General features: G+C 48.2%; 1 long non-coding RNA gene across 1 annotated transcript in view; it reads right to left on the minus strand.

Moving 5' to 3' along the window:
• LOC144767759 (uncharacterized) overlaps positions 1-744 on the minus strand; it is a 93,307-nt gene extending 92,563 nt beyond the window's left edge. Inside the window, exon 1 of the long non-coding RNA XR_013598336.1 lies at positions 571-744. This is a non-coding gene — a long non-coding RNA (uncharacterized LOC144767759). The remainder of the gene's footprint in view (positions 1-570) is intronic.
• Positions 745-18,679: the final 17,935 nt, after the last annotated feature.

Raw genomic sequence — 18,679 nt, forward strand, 5'->3', positions numbered from 1 at the left:
AAGTATACATAGTTAACGCTTATTTGCTCATGGCTTCTGGTAAGAGTGCATGTGATAAAAATATTCTCCCTTGGCTAACATCAGCTAAAACTTTCTTATAAGGTTATATTTAATCATTGTGCTAGTTATAGAGTAATATGTAGCAAAGAGCAGCCCTGCACCAGCAGCACATACATCACTGCCATAGAAAGCGAAGGCAGGTACAAACAGAAATTGTTCTCCAGATGGAATGAAGACACAACATGGTGTTGTTCACTGCAATGGGAAACTCAAGAGTAGTCAGGTAACCAGAACTAGTTGCCATAACTTAAGGTTTGGGGCATTATACAAATACATCAAAGCCATAAAATGCACTATACAAAGGGTTACTCTTTGTGAATTCAGGTCCTAACTCAATTCTCTATTTGGAAGTTACTATTCTATGGGGATGCCTCTGATGGGAATATCCATCCTCAGTCCTCGCATGATCCTCTCAGTGAAAAAAAGATGCTGATTGTCACTTCAGATGGAATGTATGTGCATATGTTATGAGGGAAGAGGGAAGGTAGCAGGTATAAGGTGAGGCCTCACCTCTCAGTCCATCTTCACATCTGTCATCTGGTGTCCTTCCCATGAACTGCAGAGTTGTGTATCCCTCCTCTTCCTCTGGTTTGCCTCTCCAATTCACTTGCAGAGCTGTGTCTCCCTCCTCATCCCCTTGTTTTCGCCTTCCCTTGAGCTGCAGAGCTGTGTATCCCTCCTCGTCCTCTGGTTTCCTCCCCTCCTTGAGCTGCAGAGTTGTGTATCCCTCCTCGTCCTCTGGTTTTCTTCCCCCCATGAACTGCAGGGCGGCGTATCCCTCCTCGTCCTCTAGTTTGCTCCTCCTGTTCACCTGCATAGCTATATATCCCTCCACGTCCTCTGATTTCCTCCTCTCCTTGAGCTGTCGAGCTGTGTATCCCTCCTCGTCCTCAGGTTTCCTCCCCTCCTTGAGCTGCAGAGCTGTGTATCCCTCCTTGTCCTCAGGTTTCCTTCCATTGAGCTGCAGAGCTGTGTATCCCTCCTCGTCTTCTAGTTTGCACCTCCTGTTCACCTGCGGAGCTGTCCATCCCTCCTCACCCTCCATTGTTAAACTTCTAAAACCAGGCTTTTGAACAGAGGATCTGAGCTTTGAAAAGTTTCTTGTGGGGCTGGTTGGCTTATTCACTGCTTTCTATACCGTGCACAGGAACCAGAAACCACCGGCGCTCTGAGTTGACACAGCATGTCATATGGTGAAAAGCCGGCCACAGACCTCTGAAAAACAATTGAGGAACTCAAGCAATGGACATTTCAGACCTTAAATTTATGTTTTAAAAGGTGTCAGGAGTAAAACTGCACCATACCTGACAGCTGGCAAGTAGTCTTAGTTACACAAGTCTCCCTTTTATATCAGATCAGCAGGGTTCAGGATGGCTGAAGACAAGAGTGCTCACACTGGGAGGCAGAGCCTGAGTTAAAAATCAATGGCCAAAGAAACTCCTTGGATTTCTAAAGGAAATGCAGAATCCAGAGCTGAGGCAACTAGTTATGTTCCTCCACCACACAGATTAAGTACTCCAGCCAGAAATAAGAGGGTTTCCTGTTATCCCTCGATTCTAGATTGTGTGCTCAGTCTTTTTGCTGGTGTATTGTTACTCGGTTTTCTTTCCCAATCATTCACTCAAACATAATGTTACCTGTATAAGACAAAGATTGGAAATCTGAATATGTCAATGAGCTGAACAATTTGCATTTTCACAGAAAAAAGCCATAACTTCTTTTAATGTTTATCTATACATTATTACATGGGAAGTATTACAAATGTGTTGAAGTGCCTTCATTAAAAACCTTCTGGCTGCCATTGGGAGGAAGTTAAATACTTCTCTTGTTAAGACCACATGAGAACCTGGATCCCCTTTTGCATCACAAAGCCCTGACAGTGAGTTTCAAGTCAGCATCCTATTACTGTCAGACACAAAACAAATATATTTTGCTTAAAATGGCGGAGGAACTATTTACCTACTATAAATAATTCTGTACTGCCACTCCTTAGCATTAGGGTTAAGCAGGGGTGGAACACAGGCCCCTGCAGCCCTTGAGGTGCTGGGGTGAGCAATGCTTCAGGGCCCCCCAACCTTCAAGGGGTTCTATTCAGCCCAAGGACAATGAATATAGTGAGATATGGCAAATTAAGCGGCCCCTCATCACGTTCTGTAGAGAGGGCCCATCATTTGGTATTATGCCACTGTGGTTAGGCTAATACTGACAATACATAGTTTGTTATACAAGACTGATGAGCAGGTTTTGTCTTACCATCACCACTCCTTTTGGAAGAAGAAAAGAAGAATTGAGGCTTATTTAACAATGCCACTATGAAGATCATCCAGATGCTGATGGTAGAAGTGAGCACTCATCTCGTGCTCATCACTGTCGCACTGTGAAAATCGGGGACTGGTCCCCCAAAACGTATCCAAATAATCCCGGTATTCCATCGTAGACCTATACTCTCTTGTTTTCACCATCCATTATTGTGTATCACGTTTTTTACTTCATCACAACGGAGACAGTGGATTTCAATCCATAATCTTTATTCAACATTTCAAATACCAACTGTATGCCATTCTAGGCTTCGTACAACCGTATGCACGGATTGAAATCAATGTGGTTGAAAAAATAAGCATGAAGTTGATCTGTCCAATGCATTTCGAGCTCATAAGGCTTTTCGTCAGGGAATCAGGGAATTCTAAAACAAATAAAATAAACAGCTTAACTGCCCGATCCACGATGCTACGTGCATATTATACAAAACAGTGAATGTGTAAACACATGACTCTCTACTTACCCCCTATCCTCTCCCACAATCAAAAAAATCATTGTGGGAGAGGATAGGGGGTATGTAGAGAGTCATGTAGCATCGTGGATCAGATAGGCAAGGTCCCCCAAGATCAGAAGCAAGCTTCCTGGGACCGATTGTGGGGTATCACCACCTTATCAGACAGGCTAGCTTGAATCCAGTGGCACATTGAGCATGGCACGCACACCTGGGCAGATCCTTTCCACTTACGGCAACAAAAACAAAAAGAACAGATGATGTATGGAATGCTGTAAATGTATGGAATGCTGTAAAGGACTCTGCTGGACCCTTTTGGACCTTGCTGGGGGTGAGAGAGAGCGTTCCAGATAGACTCAAAGTCCCAGGAGACTAAGGATTGCTGCCACTTTTGCCTGAGGCCCGCCCACAGACGCTACTTAACTTCTCGCGGCACCTGTGCTGCTTCACTGTAAAGGACTCTGCTGGACCCTGTTGGACCTTGCTGGGGGTGAGAGAGAGCGTTCTAAAGGACTCAAAGTCCCAGGAGCCCTAGGATTGCCACCACCTGTGCCTGAGGCCTGCCCACAGCCGCTACTTAACTTCTCACAGCACCCGCTGCGCGGAACGTGCACGGGCGCATGCCGGGGGAAGCCTGGGACGAGGGCGGGGCCATCTGAGGCCAAAGGAGGGCCGGGCTGGGCCACCCCTTGGCTATTGCACTTTAAAAACTCCTAGCAACTATTGGGTATGCCAAAATACGCCTTATCTTATGCTGATTGTTAGACTCGGGGGACTCTGGTTGGCACAAGTACGTACTTGCGACAAGCAGGGGCCTCCTCTTATAGTCAGGGCAAGGGAACTACTCCTTCGAATAGCCCCTGCTCACCCTCTAGGTAGTGTGGCACGAGCAGACAAGGCTAATCTTCAGGGCGATAGTAAGTTAAGCATTTATGATCATACACAGTAAACCCACTGACCCACCACAAATGGACACCAGTCGTAAGGTTGTATCAAAAATACGTCAACTTTATGTAAAAATACTTCAGCTGCAGAGTTATCACAAGACCATATAACGTTTAGCGATTTGAGGCCACCACATTTAGATAGGCAATTTAGTCTTTCAATGTTCATTGTTCAGCAAGGTACGATGACAGGGAAAACAGAACGTTGCGGACTCTGGATCCGATATGAACTCGAGACGGAGTTCAAGTGTACCTTGCTGTGGGTGTCTGAGGCATTTCAGGCGCGGCTACTGGTGAGGGCGGACCCGGGACGAGGCCGACGGTTCTCCAGAGGATCTCTCCGGCTCGGAGCCCCCTCGAGGTGCGAGGTGGGGGAGCAGGACTGTGGAGGGTTGTGGCCATCCGGGGGTCGATGCAGCTCACGGGGCGAGACGCTGTTCAGGCCTGCGGGGCGTACTACTTCTTAGCATGCCAGGTCGTACTCGTGGATCTGTGAGGGGCGTTGCGTTCTCGGGCAGACGGGTGCAGCACCAGGCTTCCGGTACCACTGTACGGGGAGGCCTTTCTTGGGGTGCGGCACGAGCCTTGGTATGCAGGAAGGCAAAGCGAGAGAGTCGGGTACGTTACGACGTACGGACCGTCCAAGGCTATGGCATGCGCTCCGTGCAGATTCTGGCTGGAGAAGATGAGAGGCACACAACGCGCTCCGTAGCAGGCGAAGTGACAGGAGAGCGGGCGGCCCGGCACTGAAGCGAAGAGCGACTCAGGGATGAGCGGGGCTCTCTGCGGCAGGGTGACCAGGCTCCAAGCTGTCACGACCTTGGAGGGCGAAGGCACCAAAGTCACAACTCCGGCGAGGGAATAAGAACTTAAGGCCCAACAGCAGACGGGCACAAGCAGAATAGAACCCAATGGTCCTGGGGTCCCGTTCAGGGGGCAAGCTCGCAATCAAGCCCTTGGAGATAGTTTCAGGCACGAGTCTACAAAGTCCTCTCTGGTCCTTTCCTCTCCGTTCTCAGCAAGGCACCACTGCAGGCCAGTCTTACAGGATAGAGACTGGTTTCCGTCCTTAAGCTTCTCTTGGTCCTTCTAGTCAGGCAGAGGTTCTTCGTGGTCAAAACTGGATCTGATTTGTAAGGAGCGGAGCTCCTATATTTAAACTGCGTTTCTTTTGTCTTTGCAGGCCAGGGGGCCTGAGCCTAGTTCATCCCGGTTTTGGAGTGCTCTGTTTACAGGAAGCTGCCGTCTTCTTTCAGGTGCAGGGCAGGGACATCAGACGCTCCACAGGAGGTGGAGCCAGCATTGTGGTGGTGGAGTACAACCCTATCTAGAGTCAAGGACTACTCCGCCCACCCATCCTGGTGTAAGCACCCTATTCACCACCTGGAGGCCCAGACTGTCCCCGGGAATTCCCCAGCCCTGTCACTCATACAACCCAGACAACAGATACACATCCTGGCAGAGACTCGGGCCGAATAGTTAGGTGAGCAAAGGCTAACTTTCTAAAAGTAGCGTTTGCAAACCCAGGATATTAAAATAAACCTTACAAAAGGAAGTATTTTATTATCCTGAGTTCAGGCACACTAAACTCGACGTGCCACCGTGTTCCCTGAGCCTGCCGGGACTATAGCTTGTAATAGTTCCGACAGCCCATCTTGGCCTAAGAGAACAGGTAGCCCTTCAATAGAGAAGAACCAAAAGGGCGGTAATTCACTACTAGGACATGCCACACTCTAGGCTTGTCCTACCTTACGCTTACAATGCACCCTGCCCGGAGGCCTACCATACGGGTGACTGATATGAAGGTTAGGGGAGGTTTAGGGACGGGCAAGTGTGGGCACTTGTGCAGTCAGCGTGGCAGTACCAGACTGTACGCAGGGTCTGCAATGGTGGACCCGAGACACATGTTACAGGGCGGCTTCTGTGGGTGGCGCAACCAGCGCTACAAGCCCACTAGCGGCATTTGTATTTACACGCCCCTGCACTCCTCGTGCCCGTTACTGGGGACTGACAGTAAACCAAATAAGCCAATCGTGGAATATCAATTACGGATACACTTTACATTTGGGCGCACTTGCACTGCGGCACGGATTGGCCGTGGCGCAGTGCCCTGAGCATCGAACACCAGCGAAACATCTGAGGCACATCAGCAAAAAGTGGAAGGGAGACCTACGCCAAGGTGCCGGGTCTAACACGTGTCCCCTCCAGCAGAAATGTGGGGAGAACTACCCTTACCCAGGGAGTTCCTCATCACTAAGGCGGAAAAACTTCGACAGACCGTCAGCATTGGCGTGGTCTATGCCAGGGTGGTGTTCCACCGTGAAGATCATACTCTGTAGAGAAATGGACCACCTCAACAGTTTTGGGTTTTCATCCCTCATTTGCATCAACCACCTGAGGGGCCTGTGGTCTGTCTGAACTCGGAAGTGAGACCCAAACAATGAGGGTCTTAGCTTCTTCAGGGCCCAGACCACAGCAAAAGCTTCTCTCTCGATCGCACTCCACCTCTATTCCAGTGGAAGTAACCTACGACTGATGAAGGCTACGGCTGGTCCCAGCCCTCCTCAGTCATCTGTGAAAGGAGAGCCCCTACCCCATGCTCTGAAGCATCTGTCCGCACTAAGAACTCTTTGGAGAAATCAGGAGCACGGGCGCCGTGCACATGGCCGTCTTCAGAGTGTCGAATGCTTCCTGACAGGCGACAGTCCAGATCACTTTCCGGGGCTGCTTCTTCGAAGTCAGCTCTGTCAAGGGGGCAACAATGCTGCCATACCCCTTGACGAGCCTCCTGTAGTACCCGGTGAGGCCAAGGAAGGCCCTCACCTCCATCTGGGCTTTGGGGGGTTCCCAAGCCAGGATGGTCTGAATTTTGGGCTGAAGGGGCGCCACCTGGCCTCTCCCAACTTGGTGTCTCAAATACACCACGGAACCCTGCCCGATCTGACACTTGCTTGCCTTGATCGTGAGGCCTGCCTTGCGCAGTGCTGTCAACACTTCCTACAGGTGTCACAAGTGTTCCGTCCACGTACTGCTGAACACTGCGATGTCATCCTGGTAATCCAGGTAGGCGGCACTGAACGCGTCAAGTCCAAGCAACACCTGGTTGACCAACTTCTGGAAGGTGACAGGGGTGTTTTTCATCCCAAATGGCATGACCCGGAACTGGTAATGCCCATCTGGTGTTGAAAACGCTGACCTCTCTTTGGCCCCATCAGTTAAGGTGATCTGCCGGTACCAAGACGTTAAGTCAAACGTGCTGAGATACCGTGCAGCCCCCAACCGATCGATGAGCTTGTCAGCTCTGGGGATGGGGTGCGCGTCAGTCTTTGTGACTGAATTGAGTCCTCGATAGTCCACACAAAACCGTAGTTCGGGTGTGGCTGCCGGCGTCGCAGCCTTCGGGACCAAGACCACTGGGCTGGCCCAAGGACTGCTGGAGGACTCAATAACCCCAAGAGCAAACATCTTCAAGACTTCCTCCTTGATGCATGCTCATACCCTGTCAGTCACACGGTAAGCCTTGTGCTTCACCGGCAAACTGTCTCCCATGTCCACATCATGGACGCACCAATCTGTGACACCAGGAACCAGGGAGAACAAGTCAGAGAATTGCCCCAGCAACTGGCAGCAATCATCCTGCTGCTCCGGGGTCAGGGAGGGTGAGAGGTGAACTCCGTCCACTGACCCATCTCGCACGGAGGCTACCAAGAGGTCCGGGACAGGCACGGTCTCCTCTTCCATTCCATCATCGGTGGCCAACAGCATGCCCACTTCGGACCTCTCCAAGTGGGGCTTAAGGCGGTTAACATGTAGGACCCTCAAAGGGTTCCTGGGAGTTTGCAAGTTCACCGAGTAGGTGACAGGACTCTTGTATGTTGTCCTTGTGCCTAGTTGGATCCCCCTTCTGATAACATGTATATCTGTGTGTCCAGCGTATCACAACCCTGACAAAGAATAACGTTTGACCTTCTTCGGTACAAACCAGACTGCATTTAATCTTTGGTCTACTTCTCTCTATGCATTCATTTGCTCAGTAATGAGGCTACCAGCCTGCCTGCTCTTAAATGTCTGTTGATGTTTTTCATTTAAAGAATTTTCATTCTTATGAGATATGACACTACAACACATATCTAGGTCTACAGTAATATCTATTCTTCGGTATGCTAGATGAACCTCAAATTATGATGATGCGATAAGCTTATTATACTGATTTGTATTTCTGTACGTTGAACTGTTGTTATACATTGTGTGAGATCTAACATGTAATCTATGGTTGAACAACAGGATTTAATGTTTAGAGGCTCATTGTTTGTGATAAATGTGTTGCGATTAGGAATATGTAGCAACATTAATGGCTCTGTCAAAAAAAGTGAATGTAACATGCATTAAGTGTGTTTAGCAGACCATAAAAACACTGTTTTTTATATGTATATATATTTTTAATATTACAGATTTTAATGGGATGGTAATACATTTTCCTGAGGAAGGTGACAATATCAGTGTGGCTCACCGAAACGCGTCGATGCTTAAGGAGAAACACATTATATTTTGATAGAAAACAGTTTTTGACGCAAAGCTTCACTGTGCTCATTAATTTCTTGTCAGAAAAGGGGGTGGTGATGAACAGAGTGTCTGAATTAAGCAGACCACTCTTACCCAGTCCAAAGATCAGGGCTTGATCCATCACCGTTATTTAGCTCACTGCCCCATCCCAGCTCAGAACCTGGCTATATGCAAATTAGTCTGTCCCTGGCCCAGTGCATCATGGGAACAGGGCAGACCAAACTACCAAGACAATTCTTCACCAGAAAGGATACAAGCTACCGGGGACCGGTTTCTGGCATTTCAGCCTCGTCGGCCCGGCTTGCTTGAATCCTGATGGAGCAGTGAGCAAGGGACTCATGTCTGAGTATACCCTGCCACACCTATAGTGGCCAAAAACGATTCAGAAAAGGGGGTGGTGATGAACAGAGTGTCTGAATTAAGCAGACCACTCTTACCCAGTCCAAAGATCAGGGCTTGATCCATCACCGTTATTTAGCTCACTGCCCCATCCCAGCTCAGAACCTGGCTATATGCAAATTAGTCTGTCCCTGGCCCAGTGCATCATGGGAACAGGGCAAACCAAACTACCAAGCCAATTCTTGTACTGGGAAGGAAACAAGCTTCCGGGGACCGGTTTCTGCCATTTCAGGCGTCTTCGGCCCGGCTTGCTTGAATCCTGATGGTGCAATGAGCAAGGGACTCACATCTGAGTATACCCTTCCACGCTTATGGTGGACAAAATGATTCAGAAAAGGGGGTGGTGATGAACAGAGTGCCTGAATTAAGCAGACCACTCTTACCCAGTCCAAAGATCAGGGCTTGATCCATCACTGTTTTTTAGCTCACTGCACCATCCCAGCTCAGAACTTGGCTATATGCAAATTAGTCTGTTCCTGTCCCAGTGCATGATGGGAACAGGGCAAACCAAACTACCAAGCCAATTCTTGTACTGGGAAGGAAACAAGCTTCCGGGGACCGGTTTCTGCCATTTCAGGCGTCTTCGGCCCGGCTTGCTTGAATCCTGATGGTGCAATGAGCAAGGGACTCACATCTGAGTATACCCTTCCACGCTTATGGTGGACAAAATGATTCAGAAAAGGGGGTGGTGATGAACAGAGTGCCTGAATTAAGCAGACCACTCTTACCCAGTCCAAAGATCAGGGCTTGATCCATCACTGTTTTTTAGCTCACTGCACCATCCCAGCTCAGAACTTGGCTATATGCAAATTAGTCTGTTCCTGTCCCAGTGCATGATGGGAACAGGGCAAACCAAACTACCAAGCCAATTCTTGTACTGGGAAGGAAACAAGCTTCCGGGGACCGGTTTCTGCCATTTCAGGCGTCTTCGGCCCGGCTTGCTTGAATCCTGATGGTGCAATGAGCAAGGGACTCACATCTGAGTATACCCTTCCACGCTTATGGTGGACAAAATGATTCAGAAAAGGGGGTGGTGATGAACAGAGTGCCTGAATTAAGCAGACCACTCTTACCCAGTCCAAAGATCAGGGCTTGATCCATCACTGTTTTTTAGCTCACTGCACCATCCCAGCTCAGAACTTGGCTATATGCAAATTAGTCTGTTCCTGTCCCAGTGCATGATGGGAACAGGGCAAACCAAACTACCAAGCCAATTCTTGTACTAGGAAGGAAACAAGCTTCCGGGGACCGGTTTCTGCCATTTCAGGCGTCTTCGGCCCGGCTTGCTTGAATCCTGATGGTGCAATGAGCAAGGGACTCACATCTGAGTATACCCTTCCACGCTTATGGTGGACAAAATGATTCAGAAAAGGGGGTGGTGATGAACAGAGTGCCTGAATTAAGCAGACCACTCTTACCCAGTCCAAAGATCAGGGCTTGATCCATCACTGTTTTTTAGCTCACTGCACCATCCCAGCTCAGAACTTGGCTATATGCAAATTAGTCTGTTCCTGTCCCAGTGCATGATGGGAACAGGGCAAACCAAACTACCAAGCCAATTCTTGTACTGGGAAGGAAACAAGCTTCCGGGGACCGGTTTCTGCCATTTCAGGCGTCTTCGGCCCGGCTTGCTTGAATCCTGATGGTGCAATGAGCAAGGGACTCACATCTGAGTATACCCTTCCACGCTTATGGTGGACAAAATGATTCAGAAAAGGGGGTGGTGATGAACAGAGTGCCTGAATTAAGCAGACCACTCTTACCCAGTCCAAAGATCAGGGCTTGATCCATCACTGTTTTTTAGCTCACTGCACCATCCCAGCTCAGAACTTGGCTATATGCAAATTAGTCTGTTCCTGTCCCAGTACAAGAATTGGCTTGGTAGTTTGGTTTGCCCTGTTCCCATCATGCACTGGGACAGGAACAGACTAATTTGCATATAGCCAAGTTCTGAGCTGGGATGGTGCAGTGAGCTAAAAAACAGTGATGGATCAAGCCCTGATCTTTGGACTGGGTAAGAGTGGTCTGCTTAATTCAGGCACTCTGTTCATCACCACCCCCTTTTCTGAATCATTTTGTCCACCATAAGCGTGGAAGGGTATACTCAGATGTGAGTCCCTTGCTCATTGCACCATCAGGATTCAAGCAAGCCGGGCCGAAGACGCCTGAAATGGCAGAAACCGGTCCCCGGAAGCTTGTTTCCTTCCCAGTACAAGAATTGGCATGGTAGTTTGGTTTGCCCTGTTCCCATCATGCACTGGGACAGGAACAGACTAATTTGCATATAGCCAAGTTCTGAGCTGGGATGGTGCAGTGAGCTAAAAAACAGTGATGGATCAAGCCCTGATCTTTGGACTGGGTAAGAGTGGTCTGCTTAATTCAGGCACTCTGTTCATCACCACCCCCTTTTCTGAATCATTTTGTCCACCATAAGCGTGGAAGGGTATACTCAGATGTGAGTCCCTTGCTCATTGCACCATCAGGATTCAAGCAAGCCGGGCCGAAGACGCCTGAAATGGCAGAAACCGGTCCCCGGAAGCTTGTTTCCTTCCCAGTACAAGAATTGGCTTGGTAGTTTGGTTTGCCCTGTTCCCATCATGCACTGGGACAGGAACAGACTAATTTGCATATAGCCAAGTTCTGAGCTGGGATGGTGCAGTGAGCTAAAAACAGTGATGGATCAAGCCCTGATCTTTGGACTGGGTAAGAGTGGTCTGCTTAATTCAGGCACTCTGTTCATCACCACCCCCTTTTCTGAATCATTAATTTCTTGTGTCTCCTTTTTTTACTAATAGGAACTTCACTTTTCCTTATATTTCTCCCTTTTTAATGTGTTTTTATGATTGAATTATGTTATTTTGATATATGTTCTCGCGACATGGATCATATTGGTCATTTTTACTGTCTGTCTTGTTTAATAAATTTGTGATATGCATTGATTGTATTTTAACTTTTTTGCGTTGACTTTTGTGATTGCTACATATATACCTAGTGAAGTGTGTTATTGTAAGTAGTTCTACTTAGATTCATGTGCCCAAGGGGACTTACATTTCCTGACATTTGCCTCAGCAAGTTGCCTGAATCGCCTGTTCTGGTTTCGGAAGGCCAGCATGTAACTGTATACAGACTGGGGAGGTTTTCTGGGAGATTGCTCCCAGCCTTCCCTAACCAGACTCAGAGGTCCGCGGACCGGGTGACCGTACAGAAGCTCGAAGGGACTGAACCCGAGCGACTTCTGTGGCACCTCTAGGTACGCAAAGAGTAGGCATGGCAAGAGGACGTCCCACTTACACCTCATCGGTCCTTCTAGGCCCATGATCATGCCTTTCAATGTTCAGTTGAATCTCTCAACCAACCCGTTTCCTTGGGGGTGGTAAGGGGTGGTGAACTTGTGGGTTACACCACACTCTTGTCAAAGAGACTTCATATACTTGGATATGAAATTGGTGCCCCTGTCAGACACCACCTCTAGAGGGAATCCCACTCGTGAGAAAATTCCCAACAGTGCTCGTCCCACCACGGGGCCGTCACTGTCCTCAGAGGGATGGCTTCAGGGTACCGGGTGGCATGGTCCACCAAGACCAGGATGAACCTGTTGCCCAGGGCTGTTTTGGGGTCCAGAGGCCCCACAATGTCAATTCCCACTCGCTGGAATGGGGTACTGACGACGGGGAATGGTTGGAGTGGAGCCTTGTTCTTCCTTCCACACTTACCACTTGCCTGGAAAGTCTGGCAGGTCCTAAAGTGAGCATCGGAGCTCCTGTGCATTTAGGGCCAATAAAAGTGGGTGACTAGCCTGTCATAGGTCTTGTCCATCCCCAAATGTCCTGCTAACGGCACATCGTGAGCCAACCCCAGTAGACTCTAGTTGTGTGGAGCTGTGGACCTAAGCTCTGTGGGAGAGAAGAGCCCTGTGTAGTTTTTGGTGCAGGGTCTGTGGAAGCAGGTAATCCGCAGAACAGTGGATGTTTAACTTACCTGAGGGGAACACTAGCCCTGTAGATCTGTGGGTGCAGCCAGGGCATGATGGTGGGGTTCTCTAACCTCACAGAATTGTGGGTGAAGGGCATAAAGAAGAGCAGCTCTCTTCTAGCCACAGGGCACTAATATGCAGTTGGGGACAGGTGGAGTCCTGGAAAGCAGTGGGCGCAGGATCTGTGAGAGGGAGTTGCCCTGTCTAGTTTTGGTGGGGGGTACAGCCTCGCAAAGCATTGGATGCAGGGCCAGTAAGAGGGGACATCTCTGTGGAGTTGTGGGAGCTGTTTGAGGGTACAGCCTCGTGGAGCAGTGGGCCCAGTATCTGTGTGAGGGGAAGGGCCTTTGGAGTTGAGGGAGCTGTGAGAGTGTATAGCCTCACGGAGCAGTGGGGGGCAATCTACCTAGGGGTAGTGTAGTTCCGCAGAGGGTCAGCCCTGCACCTCCCCATCAAGGAGCCCACTGTCAGACAGATGGGAGTAGGAGGAGGATCGTGACCACGCCTATAAGAAGCTCTCTTCCCATGCTTTTCCCAGAACCATGGTGGGAGAATCCACACATGGGGACCCCATACAGCACTGCCGCTCCGGCTCTGGACACTGCATGGTGCCATAATGCAGCTGCAGTGCCATTCCAGTCACAAGATGCTTGCCTGGAGGAAGAGTACACTCACCAGCACCAGCGGTGCTCTCATGGCTCTGGAGCTCATCCGGCTGGGATCGACTCTCCTAGACACAGAGCGGAGCACGTGTGAGGAGTCAAGAAGCCTTTTCACTGATGAAGGAAAGGGCGGGCCTTCTCAGACACATCACGTCCAATACACAATATATACACGGTTTAACAGCTAATCAGAAACTATGACAACTCCTCTGACATTGCTCAACTAACGAGCAACAAAGAAATGTTTTTCTCGGCCAATTACAATGACCACTTAAGTTGAGCACTTTTAGACAACGACATGACGAACCAAAAACTGGAGTAACTTACTGGCATCGGCATTCCAAGGAACAGGTTTTCCATGGACTCAGTGCTTACCATCAGTGCAGTGTGAGTCCTTGGAAAAGCCGCTGGTCTCTGGGAAAAACCTCAGCACACGGGTTTCCCAACAAAAAGGCACGCTTGAGTGGATGCCTGCTTCTGCCTCGGGTGGACCATCGAATGCATACTGATACAGGAGCACTCCAGTCGGTCCTGCTTGTGCCCCAGGAGCACTGTAAAGTGCACACTACATATCAGCAAAGGAAGGCCGATGACTCGCGTCTCACAGAAAATGGAAAGGTAGGGGGAACAGCTGTGCATAAGAACTGCCTGGGCATTGCTGCTCATTCCCGGGGCAATACTCCAGGGGGGTCAACATTTGAAAAAAGTTGGGACATGCATCAACTATTAGCCATTTGGAGGCTACAATTTTTATGTGACTCAGGAAAAAAAGCCAATTCAAAGCACAGGAGGAGTCAGATTCCACAAAGTACAGACAACAGATCACCTAACAGCGCAAACACTATATAGACTCAATCTGAAAAGAACAATTTATGGATGGAATTTGTTTGTTTGTTTTTAGATTTATATAGTGTGACTTATCACCCTTGACGGTATCCAGGCACTGCCGATGGGCACGGGGAGATTGAGTGATTTGCCCTGAAACACAGAATATTGCGCCAATGCAGAGACTCAAACCTAGATCCCCAGCTCCTGAGTCGGCAGCTCTGCCCACTGCGCCATGTCCTCTACCCAGAGGAGAGTGCATACCATCCCACTTAGGGCGACAAATGCAAAAAGAACAATTGCTGGACTGAATGCTGAACAATGTCAAGCATTCACCCTCAGTACAGAGATCTGCACCCAAATCCATTGTTTTTCTGCCATGCCTTTCCAGTTTAGACCCAGGCATATGCAAATCAGTCTTGACCCTGCTCCTGATAGGAAAAGTCCAGCCTGAACTGGCAGGCCTGTCCCTCCCTGGCCCGGAAACAGGCATCCTGGGACTGGTTTCGGGGTATCACCCCTCATCTGCCGAGCTAGCTTGACTCCAGTAGCATGATGAGCACGGGACCCAAGTCTGGGCATACCCTTACCACTTCAGGCGACAAATGAAAACACCTTGGTGCTCCATAAGCACCATTTAACACAAGCACATGTTGCACATTTCTTTGAGCTCTTCAGGTGGATTGTTTTGGATGCACTTCCTTCATTTGTAACATCGGGTAGAGCATGAGGTTTAACACTGAGATCCTTACTGACCATAACACAATCGTCCCGTCTTCCTTGAAGCCCTGTTGACAATTTAGTTGTCTTAGATAAGGTTTAGCATTATGCATAGGATGCAACAATTCTGTTTATTAATTTGTAACAGACTGAAGAAGGGCTCCTTTTAGAGCCTGACATGCATTGGGAAACATCATGTTGTCAGCGTTTTTGTTGTTTTTAAACCTTCTTTTAGTTACTTTATGAACTATCTGGTACCATTAAAATTACAGCAGATTTAACACGTTTTCATGTTTGCAGAATGATTGTGAATTTAGGATGCACTAATTCCAGATGGTTTACTATTTCAAGAACATTACTTTTTGCAATAACATTAACAAGCACTCTAGATATAAATTGTTTACACTTATTATAAGTGATTTGTATGTAGTGCACTTGGCTCTCCCAGATACATATCTGGGTCTTGTAATTTCCTTTTAGAAAGTTAGCATTTTCTTACTTAACCCATTTGGTGCCCCTCTGGAATACACATCTAGGGTGGATGCCAGTTGGCTTTCTGCATACTCTCTAGGCAGCCCCACACAAAGGAAGGGTAGGTGTGACTGAGTGGCCATCTACATGGTGATGGGTCTTCCTGAGCAGGATGGAAGGGAGGAGCTGACACTCTACCTCAAAGGGCTGGGTCCTGCCCCTGCATATAGGGTTGCATACCCTCCTGTAGTGAGTCTTGGGCCTAGGCAGGATCTTGCGTACGTCAAAGCAATACTTTGAGATCTCCCTACTTCAAAGGCTCATTTGGGTATAATTACTAGTTCTCTGACCCCCCCATTTCAGAACAATTCTGGAACTCGGGTATTCCACCAGGATGAAGGACTTATGTGCTGCCAGGAACAACTGCCACTTTTCTGTACTGCTTTGCTGTGTTGGCCTGCTGCTTCTTGTCTGGGAGTGAGAGGGGCAGGGTCTTGCGCACTTCAAAGCATTTCCATGAAGTCTCCCTACTTCAGAGGCTCATTTGGGTATAGGTATTGGGTCTCTGACCCCACCATAACAGGACACTTCCAGAACTGAGGTCATTCTACCAGGAAGAAGGGTTGCTGTGCTATTAGGAGTGACTGCCATTTTGCTGAACTGCTTTGCTGTGTTGGCCTGCTGCCTGCTGCTTATTGTCTTGGAGTGAGGAGGACTGGACCTGACTCTCTACATCCCAGACATTAAGTTTCTCTAAGGGCTTGATGACTTACTCCTGCTCATGGATATCAAAGACTTCACCCTGCATCTTGGTATTTGCACCTGGGCGCTGTCTGCTGTGACTCCTGCTCTGTCAAGTGGTGCCAATTCAGTCCTAGGCCCTTGGAAGTGAGTTTCTTTGCTGCAACCCAAGAGAATCCACACATCATCGACGTTGCACCAATCGGATCGCATTTCCTACAACACTGACTGTTGGCCCGAGCCGCAAACACCACATCACCACCCCCCACACCCCCATTCAACGCCCCCGGATTTTGACGCACCATTGACTTTAGGCAGCCCAGCGCCAATACATCGCTTTGTGATATACGCATTACCTACAGCTCAGCCTTTCGACAATGACACATCACCTCATTGCCCATCACAGCTTGATCCTCGATGCATCTTCACTGTTATGCAGCTCAGGACCTTCGCATTGCTGGCATCTTCACAATTGACAGTGACGTATCCCCTCTACTGTGCCACACATCATATTCAAAGCATCAAAGGTACTGTTTAGCAAGCCTTCATGGCTCCTGTATCTGTCCCGCACTCCATCGCAGTTGGTCTGAACTTTGGGATTTGCTCTGGTCAAGCATGACCGGATAGCCCTGGTTGGCGCTATCCATTTTTAAGCACCACAAACACATTTATGTTTTCGAAAATTCATACTTTGACTTCTACTTATTAGATTTTTTTCATTTTGGACTTGTTTTACTCAGATAAATATTGGCTATTTTTCTAAACTGGTGTAGAGTCCTTTTGTGCTGTTTTCATTGTGTTACTGTTTGTGCATGCACATATACTTTACTTGTTAGTTTAGCCTGAATGCTGTGTGCCAACCTACCAGAGGGTGAGCACAGACATACTTTAAGTGTGTGTGTATCTTACCCTGACATGGTGGTTCCTGCTTGGATAGGGTGCATACCTCTGCCCACTAGAAGAAACCCAATTTCTAACAACAGAGAATGCTGCACCCAATGCTACATGTAAGGGCAAAATGATCCTTCATCAGAACTTAGTAGATGTTCAGTTTGCTGTGTGATAAGTGCATTACAGTCACAGCACTTCACATAACAGTGGATGGGACATATGCTATATTCTCTTGGATCACCATGTGTGTCAAAATCTACAGTTCTTTATAGTTTCAAATATTTTATTTAGGGACCTTCAGCAGTATTTCCCAGCATGATTGCCTTAGTTTCAAAGGTGGATATGCTCACTCAGTTTGAGTAATGGAGCCTCGGTGGCATACCCGGACACCCAAAACTTGCATCCAAAAACTGAAAGGAGTTGGATTTACTACAGTGAGTGAGCTAAAGACGCATGTAAGACATGACTGTATGGGAGCTTTTAGTAAAGGTTCATTAGCAATGGGTGTGGTAATGTTCGGGAGGGAGGCGGTTACTTGACAGGTGGTTGTGGATGCATCAACTGTCAACATTTCTAGACATAAATCTGTCCTATGGTTTACAACTGTTTTGGGCCCTGGCATGGCGGAGTTATGTTGATGTGCACTGATCTGTTTGATTGGGCCGGTTGCTGGCAGTATGAAAGTCTTGTGTGTGGTGAGTAAATGGCATGTGAATGAATTATAAAGTGGGTGATGCCTTGACGCAGCTTTACGGCTCAACTTCAGAAGTCTTGGGGTAGATTTTCAAACAATTTGCATTGGGTTAGCATCACAAAAGCGACACTAACCAGTACAAAATGTTTTGGGGGAATTTACATTCAAACACAAAACTTGTTTTGTGCCGGAAAGCATCCTAAAAGTAGGGCAAAACAGTGCAATGCACCAATTGTGTTAATTAGCACAGAGGGGTGCCACGTGAGTGGTACATGGGTATTCCTATGCAACAACCCATGCTTTTTGACTCAAAACTGTATCTACAAGGAAATGTAAACAGGGTTTTATGCCAAAGGTTAACGCCACTTCAAAGGAGGAGCTAATAGGAGAAATGTTTTAATTTCTCGGTGCTTTTCCGACTATGCATGTGTGATGCAATGTGCAGCACACATACAAAGTAGGAACAGAAACTTGTCCAGGCACAGTATTTTGTACAGGAAGGACACCCTTCCTGTACAAAACCGATGATAGATTCAGGCACACACCTTTGCGCTATGGCGCTAAGGTGTGTACGTGACACACAGCAGCTAAAATTAGTGTTAACTCTAGGGTAAGTGAGGAAAGAGCAGGGCCGGACTGGCCGTAGCAGGCACCGGGCAATCCCCCAGTGGTCCGCACGGGTGGAGGCCATTTTTGTTACAGGGCCATTTTTGCAGCTTAGCAAAAGTTACACCCGAGCTGCGCGAATTAAGGAAAAACTGTAAAATGCTTGAACGCTTATGGAGAAAGGATTGGGCTGCAAAGAGTAAAGGAGAATACAAAGCAGCCATGAAGCGCTACAAAGTCAGCCTAAAAAACACCCAAGCTGCCTTCTTCGAAGCTGCAGCCTACTCCTCTAAAGAAACCTACCGTATCAACCGTTTATTGACGAAAGTACCTGAACCACAGCCTATTGCTGATCCCTCA

This window comes from Lissotriton helveticus, chromosome 7 (assembly GCF_964261635.1).
Source record: "Lissotriton helveticus chromosome 7, aLisHel1.1, whole genome shotgun sequence".
Taxonomy (NCBI): domain Eukaryota; kingdom Metazoa; phylum Chordata; class Amphibia; order Caudata; family Salamandridae; genus Lissotriton; species Lissotriton helveticus.